Below are 24,489 nucleotides of genomic sequence, written 5' to 3' on the forward strand. Positions count from 1 at the left end.
AAACATAAATATTAGATTAGTAGTATTGTAGTTTACATGTATTATTTCATCTAATTCTCATAATTCTTAAGTGATATTTTTAGAAGAAAAGGGAACTTTTCTAAAAGACAAGGGAACTAGAGTTTAGAAAGTTCAAGTAACCTAACCAGAGCCAGACAATGACTGAGTCAGGATTGAAATACAAGTTTTTCCTGCTCCAATGAGTGCAGACTAGATGAAGTGACAGCCTAGAGAACTTTAACCAGAGTTTATATTTCTCTGGCTTCCATATTGAGTTTAGAAGAACAAATACTCTCTATTATTTACCTTTTTTACTCAGTGCACAGTAAAGTACCTGGTACTTTATCTGCTCAACAAATATGTGTTAGAAGAATGTATGCAAGTAAACTCGAATGAAGATTGAATGAATGATTATATTTGTGATTAAATCAGAATGGGTTATTCTTTTCAGATTACAAAGTATTTCTTATATTCTTAAATATTTTGTAATATTTTGAGTAGGGTCTGCTAAATCCACTTATCTTATAGTTAAATTATTTCTACTACAGGAACTGTAATAAGATTTGCCAATGTCACTATAAAACTAACATTTTTGTGATCTAGATTCTGAGAGCTAATAAAACTGCAAAATAGTCAACATTTTATGTGTGGATTCTATTGAGTATGAAATGTAAACATGGCTTATGATTGTTAAATTTCTATCAATTACACAAAATGAAAGAAACCTAAATGCAAGGATCAATTCAAGATTATTTCATCATGTTGGTACAGATAAAATGCTTATTCTCATAAAATAAAATCAGATACATTCCAGTTACTGTAACAAGAGAAAGTAACAAAGTAGTATACATATTTTATATTTAGATAAGCAGTCTCAATTTATGAAGTTGTACGTCTTTTTAATGACTGAAAACATTTCTTAGAAAAACTATCTTTTTCAAATTTATCTTACTGGCTGCCAGGCCTCTCAACCACCTAAGAGTATAACAATTGTACTTATAAATTACACTAGGTAAATATAGTAGGCTTTGTAGGTTAGCTGTATGAATGCCATAAAAATGTCACTAAAATGTCCCTTAGTGGAATACTTTAATAAGTACGTAGCAGGTGCTTCCAAAGCCACCAGCCCTAGAGAATTATAGGTGTGTTCTGCCTTCTATCTTTCATGTTGCTACTGTCAATATTCGTGCTTGATTTTCACCAAATCCATACCACTGCACTCCAGTGGGTTCAGTCCTGCTCAGAGTCAGTATTTCTGTAGATAACTTGTTTTCCCTTTGTGTTAACTTTAAAATGGGCATCATAACTATTCATCTCCTTTTTCCTGTTTACCAGCTCTCTTAGATCAGTCCAGGATTTTGACCACACCTATTTTTCCTGTGAATAAAATCATTGTCATAACTCAATTTATATAGAACTTTGTGTATACTATAGAGCAACACATATTTTAAAAACATAAGCATGGAATAAATTATATATAATAAGGCAGATTCAGATATAGTTCTTTATCATCTGATACTATAGCTGTGATCAAACTCCATTCATTAATATTCATATTAATATTGACTATTAGTATTAATAGCCACTATTTCTATATCAATATCTGTATGTTCATCTATCATCTGTCTATATCTTTGAGTTTCCCTAAACACTCTTTCTTTGATGAAGTCTGAGCTTTGTGGTTCTTTTAGCTATATTCCAGTGTTATTATACTAAAACAAGGCATCTGTTTAGAGTTCATTATTTCTTACTTTTTAATTATAAAATCAGTTTATTAATTTTCACATGGTTGTCTCTGAAAATTATTATGCCTATATATTTTATAGCATGATAACAGGTATATGAAAAAGTAAACTTGGTAAAGTTGGTAGAAAAATAGCTGAAATAAGTTGAATTTAAAGTACTTAATAAGCCATTTGAAATTATATATCTTTAAGATTTGGCATTTAATATCAATAATTAAATAAAACTTCCAAATCATAGAATACATTATTGTTTCTATCAGAGAAAGAATTCAGCTGATGTATTTTCATTGTAAAATTGGTATGTACAAGCTACCTGGTTGCCTACAGTTAATTACTGGTGTGAGGTACATGTGTCCGCAAAGAGTTTTTCTGGCCTAGATTATCTTATGGAGCACATCAGGTACAGCACAGTGTTTTTATGCTTATAATTTACTATATATTGAAATTCTCCTGCTGCTTTTATGTAAACCCTCTTGAAATAAAGTTTCTTTTATTATTGTTGCACAAATGCAAACAATAATATTCACTGTAGTGTTACCTTTATTAAGGTATTGAAAGTTTCTTTTCAAAGTTAAGATAGATCATAATAATGAACTTAACATCAAAGAATATTTTGCTTATGATATTCATTTGAAGAAAATCTAAAGTAAGAGAATGACTATTGTAACAAATTTTTTAAAACAAGGTATAAAAGTTTACTACATAATAGTAGGAAAGGAGTCTAGGCTGCGTGAAGAGAAAAAGCCTTCACAGATTTTCCATGGTTTTAAGTCAAAAGCAAAGGGGATGGAGAGGAAAAACAAGAGAGTTACATCTAACATATATAACATATACACTTACCCTCATCTTGCAAAAATATGACCATGAATATCACAAAGTAAGCCAGCATGTGGCTGTGATATACTGAGTGAAATAAGCCAGGTGTTGAAGGACAAATACCATATGATCTCACCTGTAACAGGAAGCTAAACAACAAAACAAATAAGCAAGCAAAATATAACCAAAGACACTGAAATAGAGAACAGGCTGACAGTGACCAGAAGGGAGAGGGGAGGGAATTTCAGGGGAAATAGGGGAGGGATTTAGAGGAACAAATATAAAGGATACATGGACAGCAACTAAGAAGGGTGGAAATGGGAGGGAGGGGGGAGCACAGGGGGGAGGATGGGATGGGAGTAATAGACAGAAAACTGTACTTGAAAAATAATTAAATAAATTTTTAAAAAATGGGGAAGAAAAGAGTTTACCAGTGTTGATGGATAAAGAATTCTGGTAGGATTACAGTTTCAGTATCAGTACAAGAAAGCACATGTAGTCCATCAGCATAGACTGTGGTAAAGGCTGAATTATGAAGGTCTTGTTTTACACACACACACGCACATGCACACACGTTAATTTATATAAGTGTATATAAGGAATTCTATTAAGTTACTAACTACTGAATTCATGTTATTCTTGTTAAGTTAAAGAATTTTTTCAACAACTAATTATTGAGTGTTAACTATGTTCTAGGTCTATTCTATCCTCATGGTGCTTATATTTTTGTGGGAGATGAGTTAATACTCAAGCACAAAAATGCACACGTTTATTTCAATGCTTTAATGGAAATTTAAAGATGATGGATTGAAGAGTCGGGTTTCTTCTAGGTTTTCGCCCGGTTAAAGCACAGGGAAACATATACATGAACAAAGGCTGGATATTTTTGCATCAATGCATGAACTCCCTCTTTTTTTGGATTTCCACAATTTGGTATGCTTTCAACTTTGTGTATTAGAAAAGTTTAAACAATCATGACTTATTTCAGTTCACTGGATTCGCATAATTTAGAAAGTTGTGGTTGTGCAAATTTGGCTACTCATTCTCTAGGTTTTAGAGAGAGGTTCTTCCTTTATTCTCATTTGTTTTTCTTTCCTTTCTTTCCTTAATTTTCTTATTGCTTTTTCTTTCATTCACATAACATTGCCATGTATGCAGTAAGGGATGTGAGCCTGGAGGGAAAAGACAGGTAATCTTGGTTATGTCTAAACTTGGCATAAGATGTTACACACATATTCTAAGAAAGAACACACATATTCCCCAGTGACTTGGGGAAAAGAATATCCTCACTAGTCAATGCCCTGTTACCATATGAGCATATATTCTTCCACTTGAAGTCTCTGGTGGTGGTAGATGTCTGGACTAATTGAGTGTCCTGGGTATCCTAGATACCAAATATTTTCTCAATTCTAGATATTTGACAAACAAAAAATGTAGCAACACATTATATGGTATTCAATATTTTTAAAAAATTAGATTGCCTTAGTGAATTAAACAGTCTTACATCTTTCAACTTAATAGAGAACATATTTTTCTTATTTAAAATGTTATATTTGCCCTTTTAGAAAGTATAAAGACTACTACTAAACAAACAAATGTAACTTATAATGCTACTACTAAATATTAAATCTTGGTTTAATTTTAGCAAACATACATGTAATTCCATTATTTCTTCACCAGGTTGAGTTGGCGTGTTATCAGGTTGTTTTATGACACTCTTTGCAAGGAAAAACCAGGAAGGCCCAAGTTTCTTCTTGGTCACCCAGGAATGTCCTGAGTTTTTTCTTGGACTGATTGTTGATGCTACATGGTAGTTTTCTAATGAAAACAATTACTTGGTATTTAATAAAACATTTAACAAGAACCTAGTCTGTACAGAAACTCTGTCAGAAATATTGGGGAATAACAAAGATTGAAAAGTCTCTGCTCTTGTGGAATATACACCATATTAGAAGACATAAAATTAACCAATAAATACATGCATATGAAAATGATTAAAAAATCAAATGGAAACAAAATTAATATTTTATTTCACCTGTGGTTTTGGCATCAAGCAACAATATGAAATTCTGTTAAGTTAAACTATGGGGAAACTGTATTATTTCTAATATAGTTGGTCCTAAATAACCATCTTCATAAGTAATAAAACAACAGTGACAGTATTTACTGAGCACTTATAATATACTAGTGTCTTAAGCACTTTACATAGGTTTAATTTGCACAATAATTTTGTTAGGAGAGTAAAATGGAGAAGTTATAGTGTTTGATTGTAAAGGTCCTGCTTTTTACCCACTGTGTATTAGATCTCTCTGGATATCTACTATGTTGGGTTACAGAATTCAGAAGGTCAGACAGTTATATTGGAAGAAAAAATCATATCAATTTTAACTAATATGAATGTGAAGTATACGGTGTATGTGTTCTTTTTAATCCTCACCCAGGCACCTGCTTACCAATTTTAAAGAGAGGGAAGGAAAGAGAGGGAAAGAGGGAGAGAGGGAAGGAGAGAAACATCTATCAGGTGCCTCATGCACGTGCCCCGACTGGGGACCAAACCCATAACTAGGAATCAAACGTATGACCCTTTGCTTTAAATGATGATGCTCCAACCAAACTGAGCCACACTGACCAGGGCTGAAGTATACTACTGAAGCTTAAATATAATAAACATAATGGGGTGAGAATGATATTAACAAGACTGTTCTAGTAAGTGAGATTCCAAATAAACCTGTATTATTTCTACATGTTTATGACCATTAGAGTGGGGTCAGTAAGCTAAGTGGATTTGAAAATCAAAGAATCAGAGCAAACATTTTAGCAAAGACTGAGCTATAGTGCACCTCTCAGTTACTATAGCAATAACCACAGCAACAATGGTGGGAAGAAGTGCAGTAAAACAGACTTATCTTACACCCTCATGCATTATGGGCTAACTTCTTAAATATTATTGGTAGTTCCATACACAGAATGGACTCACAGTCTTTCTATAAAGGTATAGTATATTTCATAAATTTCTGACTTAGTTGATTTAAATTGTGAATATTTAACTTTTAACTTTGGTGAGATTGAAGAAAATTGAATTAGATAATAGTGAATATAGAATTTTATCCTCAGAGAGTTTTTATGTATTTTTGTAAACAGAAGTATTTCTATACTAACTTTGGGCTTCTGCTGGTCAGCATATTTTGACTAAACACATGTAACTCAGAGTTAATAATGGACTTGTCAACACAATCCAATAAATAAGTGTCTAGCTATATCATGTGTCCAAAACACTTCTTGCCAAGACAGCTAATATAAATTAGAACCCCATTCCTCTGACTGGATTTTGAAGAATAATGAACCAGTGAGTGTAGATCCCTACATTTCTGATGCAACAGCACTTGGCGAGGTATGCTAATAAGAAATTAGCCATACTGTAATGAAATTAGCCATACTGTAATGGCAGGGTTAGTGTGCTGTAAAGTAGAAGTGCCATAAAAATTCAGTTCTATGATCTTGTACTTGGACTTTCATTGTTGCTACTTCACTTATCTGGTGAGAAGGAATACTAACAGTTAATCCTATTTCTACAGTTTTCTACCTGGTTGAAAGATTTAGTCCTTAAAGCTGAGACTAAGGAGATATTATCACCATGGCACTTTAGCTACATCCTTTCTTTGGGGAGAATGCTTAACAGATAAGTCTGGAACCAACTAGAGATGAGATTTCTTCTTTTTTAAAATAAATTTTGGTCCAGAGAAAGAACCAGAGACACTGAAATTAAGAACAAACTGACAGTAACCAGAGGGGAGGAGTGAGGGGATAATGGTGGAAAAGGGGAAGGGGCTGTCAGGAACATGTATAAAGGACACATGGACACAGCCAAAGGGGGGTAGGATCAAGGGTGGGAGGTGGGGATGGCTGGGGTGGGGGAGTAGTAGGGAGAAAATGGAGACAACAGTACCTGAACAAGAAAAATGTGAAAAAAAGAGAAAATTTTCTGTTTTAATTGTTTCAAGGCTTAATGTTGTTGGAAAATATGTGCAAATTTTAACAGGTGTATATAAATCCTCATTGCCTAAGAAGTCATCTAATACAGATGAAATGAATAGTGTCTTTAAAAGCTTGAAAAGACTGTGATTTACTTACACTTTCCCTAATTCCAAAATGGACTTAGTGTAACTGTGATATTGGATTTATAATAAGGAATATGCATTTGGTGTTTGTCCCCACTTTTGACACAGAGCTCCTAAACCTCTTGGAGTTTTCTTAGTGATGAGAGTGACAAATGTGTCTTTTGGACCTCACCTAAGAATTGGGCTTGTTACCAGAGGTACCAACCATGGGCTTAGAATTTTGAGACTTAGTTTCCGATCCTCTGATCTCCAAGGAGAAGAGAGGGGCAGGAGATAGAATCAACCACCAATGGCCAATGATTTAATCTATTGTCCCTATATAATGAAATCTCCATAACAACCCAAAAGGAGAAGGTTTGGAGAGCTTCCAGGGTGGTGAACACATGGAGATGCGAGGAGAATGACTCTCCAGGGGAAAGCATGGAAGCCCTGAGCCCTTTTCCATACTTGGCTCCATACAGTTCTTACACCTGGCTGTCTCTGAGTTATAGTCTTTGATAAACTGGTAGCGTAAGTGAATGAAATGTTTCTCTGAGTTCTGGGAGCCACTCCAGCAAATTAATTGAACCTCTGATCTATAGTCAGTAGGTCAAATGCACAGGTAGTAACCTGGACTTGTGATTGCCACCTGAAGAGTGTGTGTGTGTGTGTGTGTGTGTGTGTGTGTGTAGTGGGGTGGTGGGTAGCAAGCAGTCTCACAAAATTGAACCTTTAATGTGTGGGATCCGATGTTACGTATCCAGGCAGTGTCTGAATTTGAGCTGAATTATAGGACATTCAGCTACTCTCTGAGAAATGTTTGATTGGGAAAAAATCCTCCACATATTGAAATCGGGTGCAGAATCCTCAAAACTCTAAGTATATTTAGTTCTCAGAATATTTTGGCAAGAGGAAACACACACACACACACACACTCACATACAAAGACTACTATAATTATTATGCAGAAAGTAGAATTTTAAAGAGGGAAAATACTTTAAAATTCATTTGTGCAATCCTATCATCCTAATTTTAAAATTGTGAAAAGTGAAATCTTAAAAAGATTTACATGAAAGGATTATCCAGGGCTGGTTTCCTGACCCTCAGCCCCTTGCTCGCTGCTCCACAACAGTTGCTCACTGCATTTGACTTTTTTCTCCTTTTTAATCTCTGTATGAACCACGTGTGCAGCTCGCATATTTTTCCACTTCCCTTTCCCTACACTACTTTGTTGCTTTTATACACAATTTATTTTACATTCCTCAGAAAGAAAAACCAGGATATTCTAGCAGTTCTTGAGCCACTGCACTCAGACTAAATAGATGTAAGGAAAGTAGAAAGCATTTCTGTAATCATATCTAGAGAGTAGACATGCGATGGTTAAAACTATGTGAATAGCAGCTGTAATTCTTCTGCATCTTTTCTGTTTTTGTTTTTTTTACTGTTATAAAACTGTGTGTGGCCATCTGAGTAAGTCTTCCTTTTCCAAGTAAGATTATGTTAATGCAAGAGGCTGGCTCTAGATAACAGACTTATTTATATTTCAAAAATCTTATAAATGAAAGAATACCAAAGAATTCTGTTGTTATTTTCAATTTCATCCATAATTCTATTCATAATGCTTTATATTACACTGATATCATAAATCCTTAGATATTCCCTTTCCTACTATTTTCATAACTGTGTTTTTTCTTTCCCCTGCCTCATTTATCTACACGACTATAAAAGTATTCGAAGTTAGTTCTTTGCAAGAGTTCTTTCACTCCAGGGTAATTTTAAACAATATTACTCTCTTTAGCTCAGTTCATTTAAAGGAGATAAGCTGCTATGATGGAGGTAGTCAATCATCCTTCCAGAAATTTAACCACATTTTTCAAAGATTGTATAAAAGCCTCCTGAATCTATTATGAAGACCTAAGCATTTCCTATACTTAAGTGACTTCAGAATTAATGATTTAGTCATGTTTGATATCCTTCTATGTGACAGTAAAATAGCTATGTCTAGGATTTGAATACAAAAAAACAACATAAAACCTATGGCTACATAAGTTTTATGTTATTATTATAGTGCAAATACCAAAGTAAATTTTTGTGGAAACATTCAAGCTGATTAAAGATGTAATCATCATCTGGTTTAATGGCTTACAATTATTTTCTGACTTTGACACTTATTAAGAAAGTGGATTCCCAATTTCTTTGTGACCTCTTATCACCCATGAACACCAAAAAATTTAATGTACTTTAGGGACTGCCTAATGTAAGAATATTCTTTATATATCTTAGATGGAACCATTCACCTCCTGTTTTAAAAAGGTTCGGGGACAGAGAATTATTTTTTAGTGTGGTCTATTCCATTGTTCTAGTTGGTGGAAAGTTCTTCATACCTTATTTTATTTCTCTGTAAACTCAAGTTAAGTATAGGCCAGAGAAATAATGGTAATATTCAGTTGGTTAAAATAGATAAAATGTTCCATTTCTTCTCAAACATGTGAGATTGAGTGAAAGTCATTGTTTTTAGATTTAGTGAAAGTTGAAATGTAATGTTTTACATAAACATCAAACTGGTTATAAAGGTAAATTGTTTCATGATTTCTTAAATTTTTAGAATTCTGGCATACTTAGGCATATCTATACCCAGTTAGAAGGAAGCTTTAAGGCAAAATTCAGATGTTAATAAGGAGTTAATAAAAATAACATTTACGTGATCAAATAAGCTTGGAAAACACAGATACTTTTGCTAATGTAACAAGTAGCCAATAATTCATAAGGCATATTAGCATACATCAGGCTTTGAGATTTCATATGGGTATGAAGTCTACCTAAGTTTATTTAATCATGGTTTTATAAATGTATGTGACTAAAAACTTTTAAAAAAATATGAAACATTATTAGCAACTGGAGTGGAGCTCACTACCATTTGGAAAATGCTGCTTTAAGCATCAACACTTACTGGGTTACTTGGTGTGCCCACTCCAGTATCCTGACCTCAGGTGTCAGTTCTCATAGATCGGTTCAGCCATCTTCTACGTATAGTACAGGAAGAGGTTGCTTAAATTGGAAACTTGTAAAGCTTTTTAGAAAATTAGTTGAGAATGACTGGTTCTGCATAACAGTTGGAGGACAATATATAATTTTCTCTTTTGTATGGGGACATAAAGAACAGCATAGGGAACACAGTCAATAATATTATAATAACCATGTATGGTGTCAGGTGGGTACTGGGCTTATCAAGGGGATCACTTTTTAAGTTTTGTAATGTCTAACCACTGTGTTGTACAACTGGCACTAATATAATGTTAAATGTAAACTGTAATTAAAAATTAAAAATAATAAAAAGAAAAAACATAATTATTTAAATTTTGTTAATATAACATTGAGACAAGGTACCAAGGGTATAATCAAATTAAACAAAGTCTCACTGAAAAACTGATGAAATCCATATCTAGCTCTAACTATAGCAAGTTATGTTTTATCCAATTTATTTTCAGTTTTTTACAGTGTCTACACTATATGGCCGTAATGTATAAGAAGTGCCCAACACAGGCTTTTGTTGACACCTTTGATGTCCTTAATCTCTCCAGTTAGACAAAAATAGTCCTCAGTTTGAAACTGTAATAATTTGTACCTCTGTTCATCATATATTCTGTGTCATTTTACTTTTGTGAATATCCCCATTCTCCTGTCCTCATTGGATTATAAACTTCTTTATTGCTTTTAACTAGACAATTATAGAATTTTATTTCCCATACAATTTATAATAATTTAATAGCAACCATCATACTGTTTGCTTTCCAACAATTGTTCCTCCTCAACAGTTTGTATGAAATGTGTAGCAATTGCTTTTTAAATTTAAGTATAAATTGCCCTGGCTGGTGTAGCTCAGTGGATTGAGCGCGGGCCTGTGAACCAGACGGTCGTGGTTCAATTCCCAGTCAGGGCACATGCCTGGGTTGCAGGCCAGTTCCCTGCAGGGGCCAGTTCCCAGCAGGGGATGCATGAGAAGCAACCATACATTGATGTTTCCCTTCCTTTCTCCTTCTCTTCCTCTCTAAAGACAAATAAATAAAATATTTAAAAAATTCAAGTATAAATTATTTATAATCTGAAAAAATATTTTCTTAATAATTATTTTTCTTAATAATACTATTTTTAACTATGTTTTAACTCTCTGTTTCTCTTCCTTAATGTATTTCCTTTTCTCCTACCCAAAGATAGCTAGGATCATAGATTTGGTGTTTGTAATTCTCATGCATTATTTTGTACTTCTCTCTATATTTTGGATCACTAAGTAGTCTGCAAAATTACTAATTTATATATATATATAAGATATAGTGAGTGCATTTTTTCAACTTGCTGTCAGCATAGTATGTTTGTGATATTTATTTATATTTATGCACATAACTTTAATTAATTTACTTTATGTATGAAATAGTATTAAGTTATATGTATATATCAAATGTTTGTAACTATATTCCTTTTTTTTTAATCAATTAAATCCCAGGGAGATTTTTAAAAAATTTTTAATAGCTATTTTATTTATTTATCTTTAGAGGGGAAGGGAAGGAGAGAGGGAGAGAAATATCAATGTATGGTTACCTCTGCCGAGGACACACAATGTATCGTGTGTCCTCTGCCAGGAAGTGGCCTGCAACCCAGGCATGTGCCCTGACTGGGAATTGAACCACAGTCCTCTGGTTCGCAGGCCTGTGCTCAATCCACTGAGCTACACCAGCCAGGACTACATTCCTTTTGATAAATAGTAAGTTTTATTAACTTTTTACTTTTTTAATTTGTTTATACATGGAGTTTTGCTGCTTATAAAGGATGAGAGTCCAATACTCTTGTGCATATCTCCTTGTGCACATATACTTATAGAAATTCGGGGGTTATAAGGTTTGTATTTAAATTTACAACGTATGTTCAAACTGGCAACATTCTTGTTAAATTATTCTGTATGTGATTGTATTTTATACTCCAAATCCAAAGTCCATTTTAGCCTCAGAAGGAAAGGGTTTGTCAGTTTAAGAAACATTCAAACCTGCAGAGAATTTTTGGTGAGTTTGTTTGACCCAAACTGACAACTGCTGGGAAGCAAAATCTCAGTGGACTGAGAAAGGCACTGGAGAATGGTAGTTTACCACCTTACTTTATACATTGCATTCAAAGGAGGAGACAAAGGAGGTTACCTGAAATCCACTGGTTATAAACTGGGGAGGCCGGAGAAAACAAAGTAGGGGTGGACCTCTGGAACCGGACAAAAGGTAAAATGATAGACACACACTTCTTTTACATAAATGGGTAAAGGATAGTTAACAATGAGGCTATTTGCAGTCTCAGCTCTGGTGTGTGGTTGTGCCCAAGGGGTTTGGAAAAAAAGGAAGTTACCCTGACATTTCAAAGGTATCATTATGCAAGAAGACAATAGACAGTCTCAGCAAAGGTTAAGATGGATCTTTGTTAACGAGGGGAAAATACTGGCCTAGGACAGGACTACCCTCTGCGACTGCTTTTAGTTAATAAAATTGAACTTCAGATCATCCTTTGTGATTAGGTCTCTGAGTTGTAAGGCTGCCTCACCAGCCTCCCCTGAGCTTGTCAGGTTAACATGTGGCCCCTTTCTTCCACATAGCCATGGTAGTCCTCTCATTCCTTTTCCGCTTGGCATATCTAGAAAATAAATAGAGAACTGATAGACTTCATCATGGTCAGATGTACCCTTCAGGAAAAGTTAAGGAAAGTCCTTCAGACAGAAGGAAAATGACACAGATGGAAAAATAGTTTTTATTCTTAGAGATATAGGTATATTGATTAAAATGAAAAAATGGGATGAATTCCTGTGGTTGCTCTGGGATTCACTAACCCCCTACAGGATTTTAAAAAATAAAATGTTTGGCTCACTCTCTGTGCTGTAAGTCCTGTGGGTTTTGACAAATGCATTGTGTCACGTATCCACTATTACAGTATCATGCAGCATACTTTCACCGCCTAAAGCAAACCCCTGCACTTTACCCCTTCGCCACTGCCACCTCACACTCTTCACAGTGATCATTTTATCATCTCCATAATTTTGTTTTCTTTTTCCCAGAATGTTATGTAACTGCAATCAAATAGTATACAGCCTCCTTTTAAGACTGATATCTTTCCCTTAGTAATATGAATTTAAGAGCTAATTCTTTTTATTGATGAATAGTAGTCCACTGCATGAATATAACAAATTTATGGGTTGATCTATGGAAGGACATCTTGCTGGCTTAGAGATTACAGTTTTATTTTGGACATAAGTTTTCAATCAGTTACATAATTACCTGAGAGAACAACTGTGGGGTCATCTGATAAGATTAGGTTTATAAACGCTGCCAAAATGTCTTCCAAAGCAACCGTGGACAATTTGCATTTCCACCAATAATGAATGGCACTTCCTGTTGCTTCTCATTCGCACCAGCAATTGTTTATGTCATTCACTGGGTTTCAGCCATTCTAATAGGTTTGTAGTGGTATGCAATTGCAGTTTTAATTTCCCTAATGACAAATGATATCGAATATATTTTCCTTAAAATTACATTTTATTGATTATACTGTTATAGTGATACAGGGTGCAGCCAAGGGAGGCCCCAGAAAAGATTTGGAATGGTGTCCAGAACTCAAGGTGTACAGGAATATTGGAGGAAATATTGAGATGTCCTCACTCCCNTACTCCATTTCCTGTACTGTACTTTATATCCCCATGGCTGTTCTGTAACTACCTATTTGTACTTCTGAATCCCCTCACCTCTCACCCATTTCCCTCCATCCCCTCCCATCAGGCTACCATTAAAATCTCTCTGTGTCCATGATTCTGTCTCTTTTCTTACTATCTGCAACATTTGTTTTTTAGATTCAGTTGTTGATAGATATGTTTTTTTGTCATTTTATTGTTCATCACTTTGATCTTCTTTTTTCTTAAATAAGTCCCTTTAACATTTCATATAATAATGGTTGGTGATGATGAACTCCTTTAGTTTTTTCTTGTCTGGAAAACTCTTTATCTGTTTTTCAATTCTAAATGATATTTTTGCTGGGTAGAGTAATCTTGGCTATAGGTCCCTGCTTTTCATGATTTGAATATTTCATGCCAATCCCTTCTAGCTGGCAAAATTTCTTTTGAGAAATCAGCTGATAGTCTTATGGGAATTACTTTGTGGGTAACTAACTACTTTTCTCTTGCTTCTTTTAGGATTTTCTCTTTCTCTTTAACCTTTAGCATTTAAATTATGATGTGTCTTAGAGTGGACCTCTTTGCATCCACCTTGTTTGGGACTCAATGTGTTTCCTGGACTTACATGTCTATTTCCTTCACCAAATTAGGGAAGCTATCTTTCATCATTTTTTCAAATAGATTTCCAATGACTTGCTCTTTCTCTTCTTGTTCTGGCACCCCTATGATGTGAATGTTGGACCTCTTGAAGTTGTCCCACAGGTTGCCTACACTATTCTTGGTTTTATGGATTCGTTTTTTTCTTCTTGTTTTCATTGGTTGTTTTTTGCTTCCTTATGTTGAATATCATTGATTTAATTCTTGGCTTCATCCACTCCACTGTTGTTTCCCTGTAAATTGTTTTTTATCTCACTTAGTGAACTCTTCATTTTGGATAGGATCTTTTTTGTGCTGTTGAGGTCCTCACTGGATCCTTTAAGAATCCTTGTAACCAGTGTTTTCAACTCTACATAGGACAGATTGCTTATCTCCATTTTGTTTGGCTTTTTTTCCTGGAGTTTTGATCTGTTCTTTCATTTGGGTCATGTTTCTTTGTCTCCTTGTTTTTGAAGCCTCCCTGTGTTTGATTCTATGTGTTCGGTACAACTGCTTTGATCCCTGTCTTGGTAGTGTGGCCTAATGTAGTAGATGTCCTGTAGGGTCCGGTGGCACAACCTCCCCTTTCACCCAAATGGGTACTCAAGGTGTGCCTGTCATGTGAACTAAGTACGCCCTTCTCTTATAGTTGAGCCTTGGTTGTTGTTGGCAGGTCAATGGGAGGGATTTTACCAGGCCAGTCAGTTTCAAGGGTATCTGTGACCACTTACCACCAACCTCAGCCCTCCATGCAGGAAGAGCTGTGCAGGGGTAGGATGGTGGTGCTCCAACATTGTCTGTAGCTGTCCATGAGGTATGCTGGCACTGGGGTTTCCTGGGTGGTACAGGCCCAGATCAGCCCCCTCCTGTGTTTTGCCAGGGGCCATTCTGCCAGAGTTATAAAGCAATCTGAGACCACTGCTACTTGTGCTGGGTTTTGAGATTCCCAGGCAAATCCAAGCTGTGAATCTAGGCTGGCTGCTGCTTGTGCTAGGCCTGGTGTTGCTTATTTGATAGGATTTAGAAAATTGTGAAGCATGATCCAGGGCCATTCATATGGAAAAGTGGCTTGGGTTTGGCAGAGTCTCTGGGATCTCCAAGGTGTGTCAGTGTTAGCCAGATTGTTGGAATTTCAGATATGGCACCAGCTTGCCAGCTCTGTGGGAGAAGTGTTTAGAAAGGGGACAATGGCCTCTGTTCTCCTTGATGCCAGACACTTCAGTTACACACTGTATGTCACTGGTGCCTTTTAAGCTGTCACTCCTGCGCTTGATCTCAAAGGGAGGTGAGTCTGTGTTTGGTTCTTTAAGAATAACTGCTTGTGGCTCTAGAAATTTCTTCTACCAATTCAATCCTCACTGGTCTTTGCAGCCGGGAGTTGTGGGGACTTACCTTCCTGGCACTGGAACTCTGCTCTTCTGGTGTGAGGTTGGGACTCAGTGCTCTCAAGATATCTCTCCCAAATTTTTACCCACCACGTGTGGGTTAGGGACCATCTTGTTCCATATCTGTGCCCCTCCTACCAGTCTGGATGGGTGCGGTTTCTTCAGTTCTGTAGTTGTCAGACTTCCATTCAACTTAATTTCTGAAGATTATGAGTGATGATCATTTTATATTTTAGTTGTAATTTTGATGTGGTTGTACAGAGAGGCAAGCCATGTCTGCCTATGCTGCCATCTTGACTAAAAGTCCTGAACATCTTTTCATACGATTATTTGCCACATGAACACTTTTTCAATGGCTATCTATTCATAGCTTTTGTCCAGTTTTTAATTTTTATTTATTTTTTGCCTTTCTGAAAGAGAAATTTTATTTTTTAAAAGATTTTATTTATTTTTAGAGAGAAGAGAAAGGAAGGAGAAAGAGAGGGAGAGAAACATTAATATGTAGTTGCCTCTTGTGCACCCCTGACTGGGGACCTGGCCTGCAACCCAGACATGTGCCCTGACTGGGAATCTAACTAGCCACACTTTGGTTGGCAGGCCTGTCCTCAATCCACTGAGCTACACCAGCCTGGAGTTGTCCAATTTTTAATGGATTGTTTTCCTATTGTTTCATTTAAAATGTTTCTTCTATATTCTGTATACAACTACTTTTATCAGATATATGGTTTCCAAATATCTCTCCTAATTTTTAGTTTGCCTTTTTATTCCATTTTTCCCAGAGCAAGTGTTTTTAATTTAAATAAATTTCAACTTACCAATTTTTTCTTTTGTAGATTGTGTTTTTTGTACTACATAATCAACCAAGTCACTCAGATTTTTCTCCTATATATCTTCTTGAAGTCTTATATTTTGCATTTTACATTTTAGTTAAATAGTCCACTTTTACTGTTGTGTATGTCAATGTAAGAAACATCCAAACCTGTAAGACTTTTTATGAGTTTATTTGAGCAAAATGACAATTAATGGAAAGCAAAATGTCAACAGATTGAGAAAATGCTCCAGAAAATGGTAGTCCTGTACCCTGCTTTGTGCATTACAATCAGAAGATAAGGCGTAAGGGGGGTTACATGAAATACATTGGTATAGATTATGGAAGTGTAGAAAAAAGCAAAGTGGGAAAATTTCTGGGATTGGATAAAAAGTAACATAGACACATACTTGTTTTACATAGGTTGGTACAGAATAGTTAACAGTCAACAGTTAACACAATAACAATAACAAAGGAGATTTGTGATCTCCTTCTGGTGTGCTGCCTGTGCTTTGACAGATCTGGAAAAAGGAAATTTGGAGTTCCAAAGGTATGTTAATGATAATAATATAATAGGCTCAATTAAGGTAAAGATTGACTTTTGTTGGAGAAGATTCTTGCCTAGGACATGACTGCCTGAGTGACCAGCTTGTAGCTAGAGAGTATTAGTTTCATACTATCCTGTGTGATTACTTTATGTCTCTGAGTTTGTATGCCCACCCTATACACCACCCCTGAGCTTGTCAGTTTTGGTATGTGACCCCTTTTTGTCCAAATCTAAGACATAAGGTTCATATTTTTCCATATGGGCTTCCATTACTCTTAATATTGTTTAGTCAAAAGACTGTTATAATTTCTGTATATATTATATAAAGTAAATTTCTAAAAAAGCAATGAAACCATAAGCAAAAGTTAATTTTTTGAAAATTTCAGAATTGTTATTTAATAAAGTATATCATGAATATCATGGAATCGTTAATAGGTAGGTAATGAAAAGAAGATATTTATATTTTCTAAACTGACAGTATGATTAGTAAGGTTAATTTGCTATAATTAATGAAGCAGTATTGATATATTAATATTGTTAGCTGAAATTAATTACTCTATTCATATTTTCTTTATTTTTATTTATTGTTGTTTTTATTCCAAGATTTCATCTGGTTACTAGATTACATTTAGTTGAATGTCTCCTTGAACTTCTCTGGGTTATGATAATTTTTCTAATTTTCCTGGTTTTGATGACTGTGATAGTTTTGAGGTATATTGTCAGGTGCCTTTCTAATGGAATTTGTCTGATGGTTCTCATGATTAGACTGCAGTTATGGGGTTTTAGGAAGAAGAACGCAGAGTTAAAGTGCCATTTTCATTGCATTCTATCAACCATACATGTATGAACCTGATTTATCCCGTTCATGTTGATCTTGATCAGCCAGTTGAAGTAGTGCTTGTAAGGTTTCTCCACTGTCAAGCTACTCTATTTTTCTCCTTTCTCTCTTGTGCTCTTTGGAATAAGGTCACTATGCACAGCCCGCATCTATGGAGTTGAGAGTTAAGCACACTCTCCTTCAAAAAGAAAACCTTAATATTTTTAAAGTATTTATCAGAAACTTAAAACATACAGGTTTCCATGTGCTTCAGAAAACCTTATAAATTACAATTCAAGGTGAGATGAATAAGAGCCAAAAAGAACAACAGCTTTTTTGAGTTTTTAATTTCATTCTATTATTTCATCAGTCTCTCAGATCACTTCTTATCCTGACTTTCATCCAGAGCCCTCAGACTAATTTCCACACCAAGTTTTCTCAATCTAAACGGTATTGTTATTTTGGGACAGGCAATTTTTTGTTGTGAGGGAATGCCCTGTATACTGTTCAATCTTTGTCAGTATCCTGGCTTCTACTCATTGGATACTAGTAGCATGTCCCCTGTACTTTGTCCCCAGCTGTGACAAACAAAAATTTCTCCTGACATTGCCAAATGTCTTATGGATGGCCAAATCAACCTGGTTGAGAACCACTGCTATAGAGTACCACCCACCTTCTAAATTAACATCTAATTCTTTCACTTAAACATTTTACAAATATGTTATATTGTCAATACATGTCTCAACACACTTAAACTTTTCCTAGATTATTTATGCTCTTTAGCTATTTATTTTATCTGCAGCTCTCACTACCCCATAGAAATGGAGGATTCTGCCCTATGTTCTAATACCCTGAAGAAAATATATATATTAAAGAGAATCTCCTGGCCCTTTATAACATTTTCTAATCACTTTTACTTCTCCTTTATTTATAAATCCCTCCAATTAAGGATCAACGTATTAAGTGATCAGATTATCACTTGATACGATCTTTCTGCATTCTAATAACTACTAATTTTCAAAACATTTCTTTGAGTTATTGAAAGGTTTGGCCCCTGGCTTTCTACCTAACCCTTGCTCACTGTAAGTCCAGTGGAACATTAGCAATACAGACTATGTCTGACCAAGAACCAAAAATGCAGCAACCATATTACTGACTGGAGAATTGTTTCCTTTTATCACCACAGCCATTCACTTACTTCTCCCTGTGAAATCTTTTTTTCCTATATTTCTTTAAACTTGTCTCCCCACACTGATATGCTTCCCTTTATCATCTTAAACTCTTACTCAATATTTTCAACAGCATTGCTTTCAATATTTGTTCCTAGTTTCTATCCTATATAATTAGGCACTCCTACTTGGTTAGAACAATCTTTTAGGCTTAGATAGTTTTTTAAGTACTTTGCTTCAAAAATCTGCCATTGCCTGAAAAATGAGACATAAACACTTTGGTATGGGCATTCAAAGATCCTTTTGTAGTTTTTTAAACTACTTTCCAATATCTACTTCTGCTGTAATATGATTTTGTTGTATAAAATAAAACCTTAAACTTCAGTAACTTAACTATTTAACTTTTAAACATTTATTTCTCACATACGAATTTCTGGGTTGACTTGTAAACAGTTTAGTAACTTATAAACATTTCTCACACATGAATTTCTGGGTTGACTTGGCACATCTACTCTTGGCTGCAGCTTTTTTCAGACCTGGGCCTGCTCTGCATCTGTCCATCTTCTTCCAACCAATAGGCAGCCAAGTTACATTGCTCTCCTGGAGAAGGTGAAAGTGTGTGGGGTTTCAGAATGAGCTACCCCAAGACGTTTCTCAGTGGTGTACAGATCACTCTGAACCAAAGTCAGTGAATGTTAGCTTCAGGCTCAAGAGAAACTTTTGCCCTTTTCTTTAATGATCTAGAAGAACTTGAATCAGGAGCCTCACCCACAATAAGATATTATCAGGGATAACTTCTTTTGACCTATCTGTAGGATAGGGCAAACTTTTACTCACTAAATATCTGTTATTATCCTGCAATAACTTCAAAACCCTGAAGGTGCATTACGTCATTCGTATCTTGGGGTGTCTTATATGCTGACGATCTCTTTCTATCTCTGAACCTGTCCTGCAGGTGAGGTCCCTGACTTTCTCATGCATATGGGCTTCTCATGTATATATTGTGGCTGTTTTCTTTTGCTAATCTGTCTCATGTTGATTTGATTATTAGACTACCTAGAAGAACCTTGAGCGTAAAGGAAGGTTGTTTCTGCCTCCCCAGCCTCCTAAATCATATGAGAGCTTAAAAATATATGCCTCTTACTTAAGCCCTAAGCACTATTGTTTCATCTCATATTTCATCAGTCAAAGCAAGTGAAATGGTCAGACCCTTAGCCAAGGAATGGAGAGTTATCTACTGTCTAAGATGAGGTTATAGCCAGCGTGTTCATAGGAAGGGGTGAAAAAACAGGCCAAGAAAGTGCTGTACACTTTCATACCTCTGTGCCTTTGCATATGGTGTTCTCTCTGTCTCAGTTATCTTCTACATTACCTTGGTAATCTGGTAAAATTTTAATCACCATTAAACATGTAGTTAAATAGCTTTATCTGTGAAGTTTATTCTTTTTCAAACAGGCAGACTAAATTTCCTGTTTGTCTTTGCTGACATGATTCTGTTTACATTATTTTTCTATAATTGTTTCATTAAATCATTAATGTGCAGAAAGACTATTGCTTACCATTTACCCGAACCCTCCACTGGGCTCAGAGAGGATTCTTTAGATTATGGGAAGGATATGCATTTCCTTTGCTGGACCCACAGTATGTATCCATCCAAACTATTGAAAGATTTGATGAATTTAATTCTATCTAAATGGCTGGACAATATTTCTTGTCACATCTCTGAAATATTAAGAATCATTGTAGATAAGAAATTCACAGGAAAAATAGAGAACTCTTTTATTTTCCTTCTACAAACCCAAATTGACTATATTGTCACCTATGACTTTTAAGAATAGATAGTGTGTATAAGCCTGTTTTCAAAATTGATACACCAAATTTTGAGAAGAGGACACATAGTGCAAATGCAAAGATAGAGGTTTTATAATTGTGGAAGCTCCTCATAGATAGATACCATACTGGACAGTAAGATGTTAAAACATAGGACAGAGATAACTGCTGAAGCTCATGTTACAACCACACCCCTATATTTATTATTCAACAAGATTCTTTTAGCTCCTGTTCCTTATTTTTAATCCTTATTTAAGCTTCAAAATAAAGTCTGAAAACAAAATCAAGAAAAGCTCTGATATTAATAACATTTAGCAGCTTTATTCCAGTTTGCTAAAATTGCATCTAAGTGGGTGTCCTTTGAAAAGATGATTGTATCTATGATATTAGAGGTAAAGGATGAAACTGAGATGTGTGGTGCCATTACATTTACCACTGAGATAACCAACCAGTCGGTAACTAAGATGGGTACCTTAGTTATATGAGGAAAACAAAAACAAAAAAATAAACAAACTACTAAATTAGTGTACTATGTAGACACATCTGTTGATTTTTACTTTTCTATCAGACATTATTCAGTCTCATGCATTAAGAACTCTACACTCAAATTAGACTGATTTAAGAAGAATAACCAAGCTTCCAAACATCCATATTAGCAGTAACAATGTTAAAGAGTATATGAGGTAATTGAAGTGTATTTCTTATTTTTGCATCACTTAATTCTATTACTTTTCCTAATAAGGTGACAATTTTAAAAAATATTTTCAAGTGTCAAGTAATAAAACAACGTTTACCGCATATGAGCTGTTTTACTTGAATATTGAATCAGTGACTATGACTAAATAGATCACAATAAGGCTACAAATCTATCAGTAAATAAAATCAATAAAAACCACTAAGTTACTGGATTTATGGTTCTAACTGATTTATAATGATGTACAGGTGACTCATTGCCATTGTAAAGTATAATATTCACTCATTAAGAAGATGAATACTTTTGGTAGCAGAAACTTTTTGTTAAGGACAATAGTTGGAATTATTTTTTGTAAACAATCCTATAACAGAAAAAAGTTTAAGTCACATAATTTTTGTAGACTAGCACCAAATTCAGATTTTACCTTTTTTTTTCTGGCAACACAATTATTTAAATTATTGGAAATAACTCAGAAGGAAGTTTCATACATAAATTAGTTATGGACTGAAAACTTTACTTCAAAATTATCTCATATGCTGACATATTTAAAATATATTCCTTATAAATAAATACATAAATTATATATAAGTATGTATATATATTACATATATAATATATTTACACATTTTATACACATATAGCCCAATAGTAATTTCTTTTTTCATGGTATTTTTGCCAGATATTGTTGGTTAGATAATCCATGGGCTAGCTATTCCAAACATCTTTCTCAATTGCTAATCTTGAAACATTAAGGCAGACACATAAAGTTAAATACAGGGTCTGGCAGAAGTAAGGCCTGCTTGAGTGTGGTTGGTAGGGTAATAATATAGGTGTAATAATTTACATTGAACATTTAGCCTAAAATGCCATATGGTATGCTTAAGTGTGATATTGTTATGTTACAGAATCACATACTCATGATTTTGTAATAAAAAGGGGGCATTATTTGTGCTGGACCCTGAAATCTCAGATGCAACTAAGTTTTTCCACGATTCCATTTCTACTAGAACAGGTGGAAAAGAAAGGAGAACTCAGCCTGAGAGTTGTGTGGACATTTTTCTTACTCCTTCTGATAAATGAGATAAAAGTTTCATCTGCTTCTGACTCCACCCCACTCCTACTTCATTAGTAGGAAGTAACGAATGCCTTCATTAGTTATCATACTAGGATCTGAAGTTTTATTGCAACTGTTGAGGAAAAGATATTGTAAAAGAAGACAGAGAGAGAAACAGAATCTTAATGATATTGTTAAGAGGCTGCATGAATGCTTGGAACAACCTACCTTCAAATTTCTTTTTATGTGAAAAAATGTCCTATCCCCCTCACCCTTGTTTAAATTCCTGTTACTTTTATTCACAAGCATTTCTATCTGGTACCCTATTCTCACAAACTTTTGAATATTAAAACTATCTTTGGTTCTACCAAAATTAAAACTATTTCTGTAAGCATTTGGCTATTTTGCAGAAACAGAATTATGATTTCTACCAATTTCTATAAAACTAAAATCTAGTTTATTTTCATGAATTAATATCTTCCTTAAGAGTCTTACAAATTTATATATATAATAATAATATAATATAATATATACATTAATACATATTACAGATAATAAGTCACGATTACATAGATAATAGCAAACTAATGTCAAAACATTATCAATATGAAGTATATTCAAAATACTGCTACTTAAAAAAATACATGGAGTGCTTCAGAAATTTGCATGTCATCTTTGCACAGAGGCCATGCTAATCTTTGTATCATTCCAATTTTAGTCTATGTGCTGTTGAAGGGAGCACAAAAATACGGTTTCTTTTTCTCAATAGTTTTATGTAAAAATAATTAGAGGCCCTGCTGGTGTGGCTCAGTGGATTGAATGCGGGTCTGCCAGCCACAGGGATGCCCATTTGATTCCCAGCCAGGACACATGCCTGACTTTTGGGCCAGGTCCCCAGGGCGGGTGTTAGAGAGGCAACCACACGTCGATGTTTCTCTCGCTCTTTTTCTCCCTCCCTTCCCCTCTGTCTAAAAATAAATAAGTAATATCCGTACAAAATTAGATGTGTGCTTCTCTTCTAGAGAAATCGATCAACATGAATATAAGCACACCTTCTTAGAAGTCCCAGGCATATTTTATAATTGTGTTGGTAATATTAAAATAGTCAAGAAATCCTAAAATGCTTGATTTAGAGCTTATTGACCTAGTACTTATTCAAATATCACTAATGTATTTTCTTTGCCTGCAGTGATGTATAAATTGTGTCTCTTTAAAAAGAATAATGCTTTTATAATTCAAAAAAATGGCCTCCTTCATTTCTGCCAGCTGTTTGGATTAGGCTGGGTTTATGAAGTGAAGCAAAGAGCGAATTAGCATAATCTAAATGTTTAGTTCAAGCTTCCAAAATATCTTTACTTCAAATTTTTTAAAAAGCGTTTATGTTTGTTTAAAACATTCTTTTTTTAAATAAATTTTTATTTTTCAATTACAGTTGACATACAATATTATATACCTTAGTAAACATATATAGCTTAGTAAAGTGATCACCCTGATAAATCTAGTACCCATGTAACACCGAACATGGTTATTATAATATTATTGACTATGTTCCCTATGTTGTACTTTATAACCCTGTGACTATTCTACAACTGTGGTATTTAGTTAGATAGGTGTGAACAGAGTAGGAACGATATGCTGGGGACAAAGGGGTCACAAGGAGGACAAGCCCTAGGTGCCTAGCAATGGACAAAACTATAAGCGGTTGCACAGCCACACCCTAAGGCATTAATCTCTGGAGACATCTAGGACTCAGCTGTGTTTCGGCTCCAGGCCCAGAGAAGCAGCAAAATCAAAGTGATGCCACAGCTAACATCAGGACCAGCTACATTGACTAATGATCCCCTACCATACTGCCAACCAATCAGTGGAGGCCAGGACCCTGAGGGAACACACCTGGAAAGCTGAAGGATATTGTATTGAGATCTTCTCCTGAGACCTATATAGATAAAGCCCTTATGACAGGGACCCCAGCTGTGTTCTTCCTCTTTTTTTCCCAGCTACACCTTTCCTTCTTCTTTGGTCTCTCAATGAATGTATATTTCTCTCTCTCTCCTTCTTCCTCTCCCTCTCCCTCCCTCCCTTCCTCTCTCCCCTGAGCTCCAAGGACCTTTTTTTTGCCTCCATAACTTGCTTCCTTGGCCCATTTCTAGCTCAGTTCTTTCACCTCTGTGACTTTCTATATAAGCTTTCTCTTATA

The 24,489-nt window shown here is 35.0% G+C and overlaps 1 non-coding gene and 1 pseudogene across 1 annotated transcript; both read right to left on the bottom strand.

Moving 5' to 3' along the window:
* The window catches only part of LOC118995732 (ran-binding protein 3-like), a 29,835-nt pseudogene extending 14,960 nt beyond the window's left edge, over window positions 1-14,875 (bottom strand).
* An 8,055-nt stretch (window positions 14,876-22,930) lies between these two features.
* LOC118995896 (U6 spliceosomal RNA) lies at window positions 22,931-23,034 on the bottom strand. The gene has a single exon (XR_005068380.1). It is a non-coding gene; the product is annotated as a U6 spliceosomal RNA (small nuclear RNA).
* Between the last annotated feature and the right edge of the window lie 1,455 nt (window positions 23,035-24,489).

This window comes from Sturnira hondurensis, unplaced genomic scaffold (assembly GCF_014824575.4).
Source record: "Sturnira hondurensis isolate 20B ecotype Veracruz unplaced genomic scaffold, ASM1482457v3 Scaffold0010428, whole genome shotgun sequence".
Lineage (NCBI taxonomy): Eukaryota > Metazoa > Chordata > Mammalia > Chiroptera > Phyllostomidae > Sturnira > Sturnira hondurensis.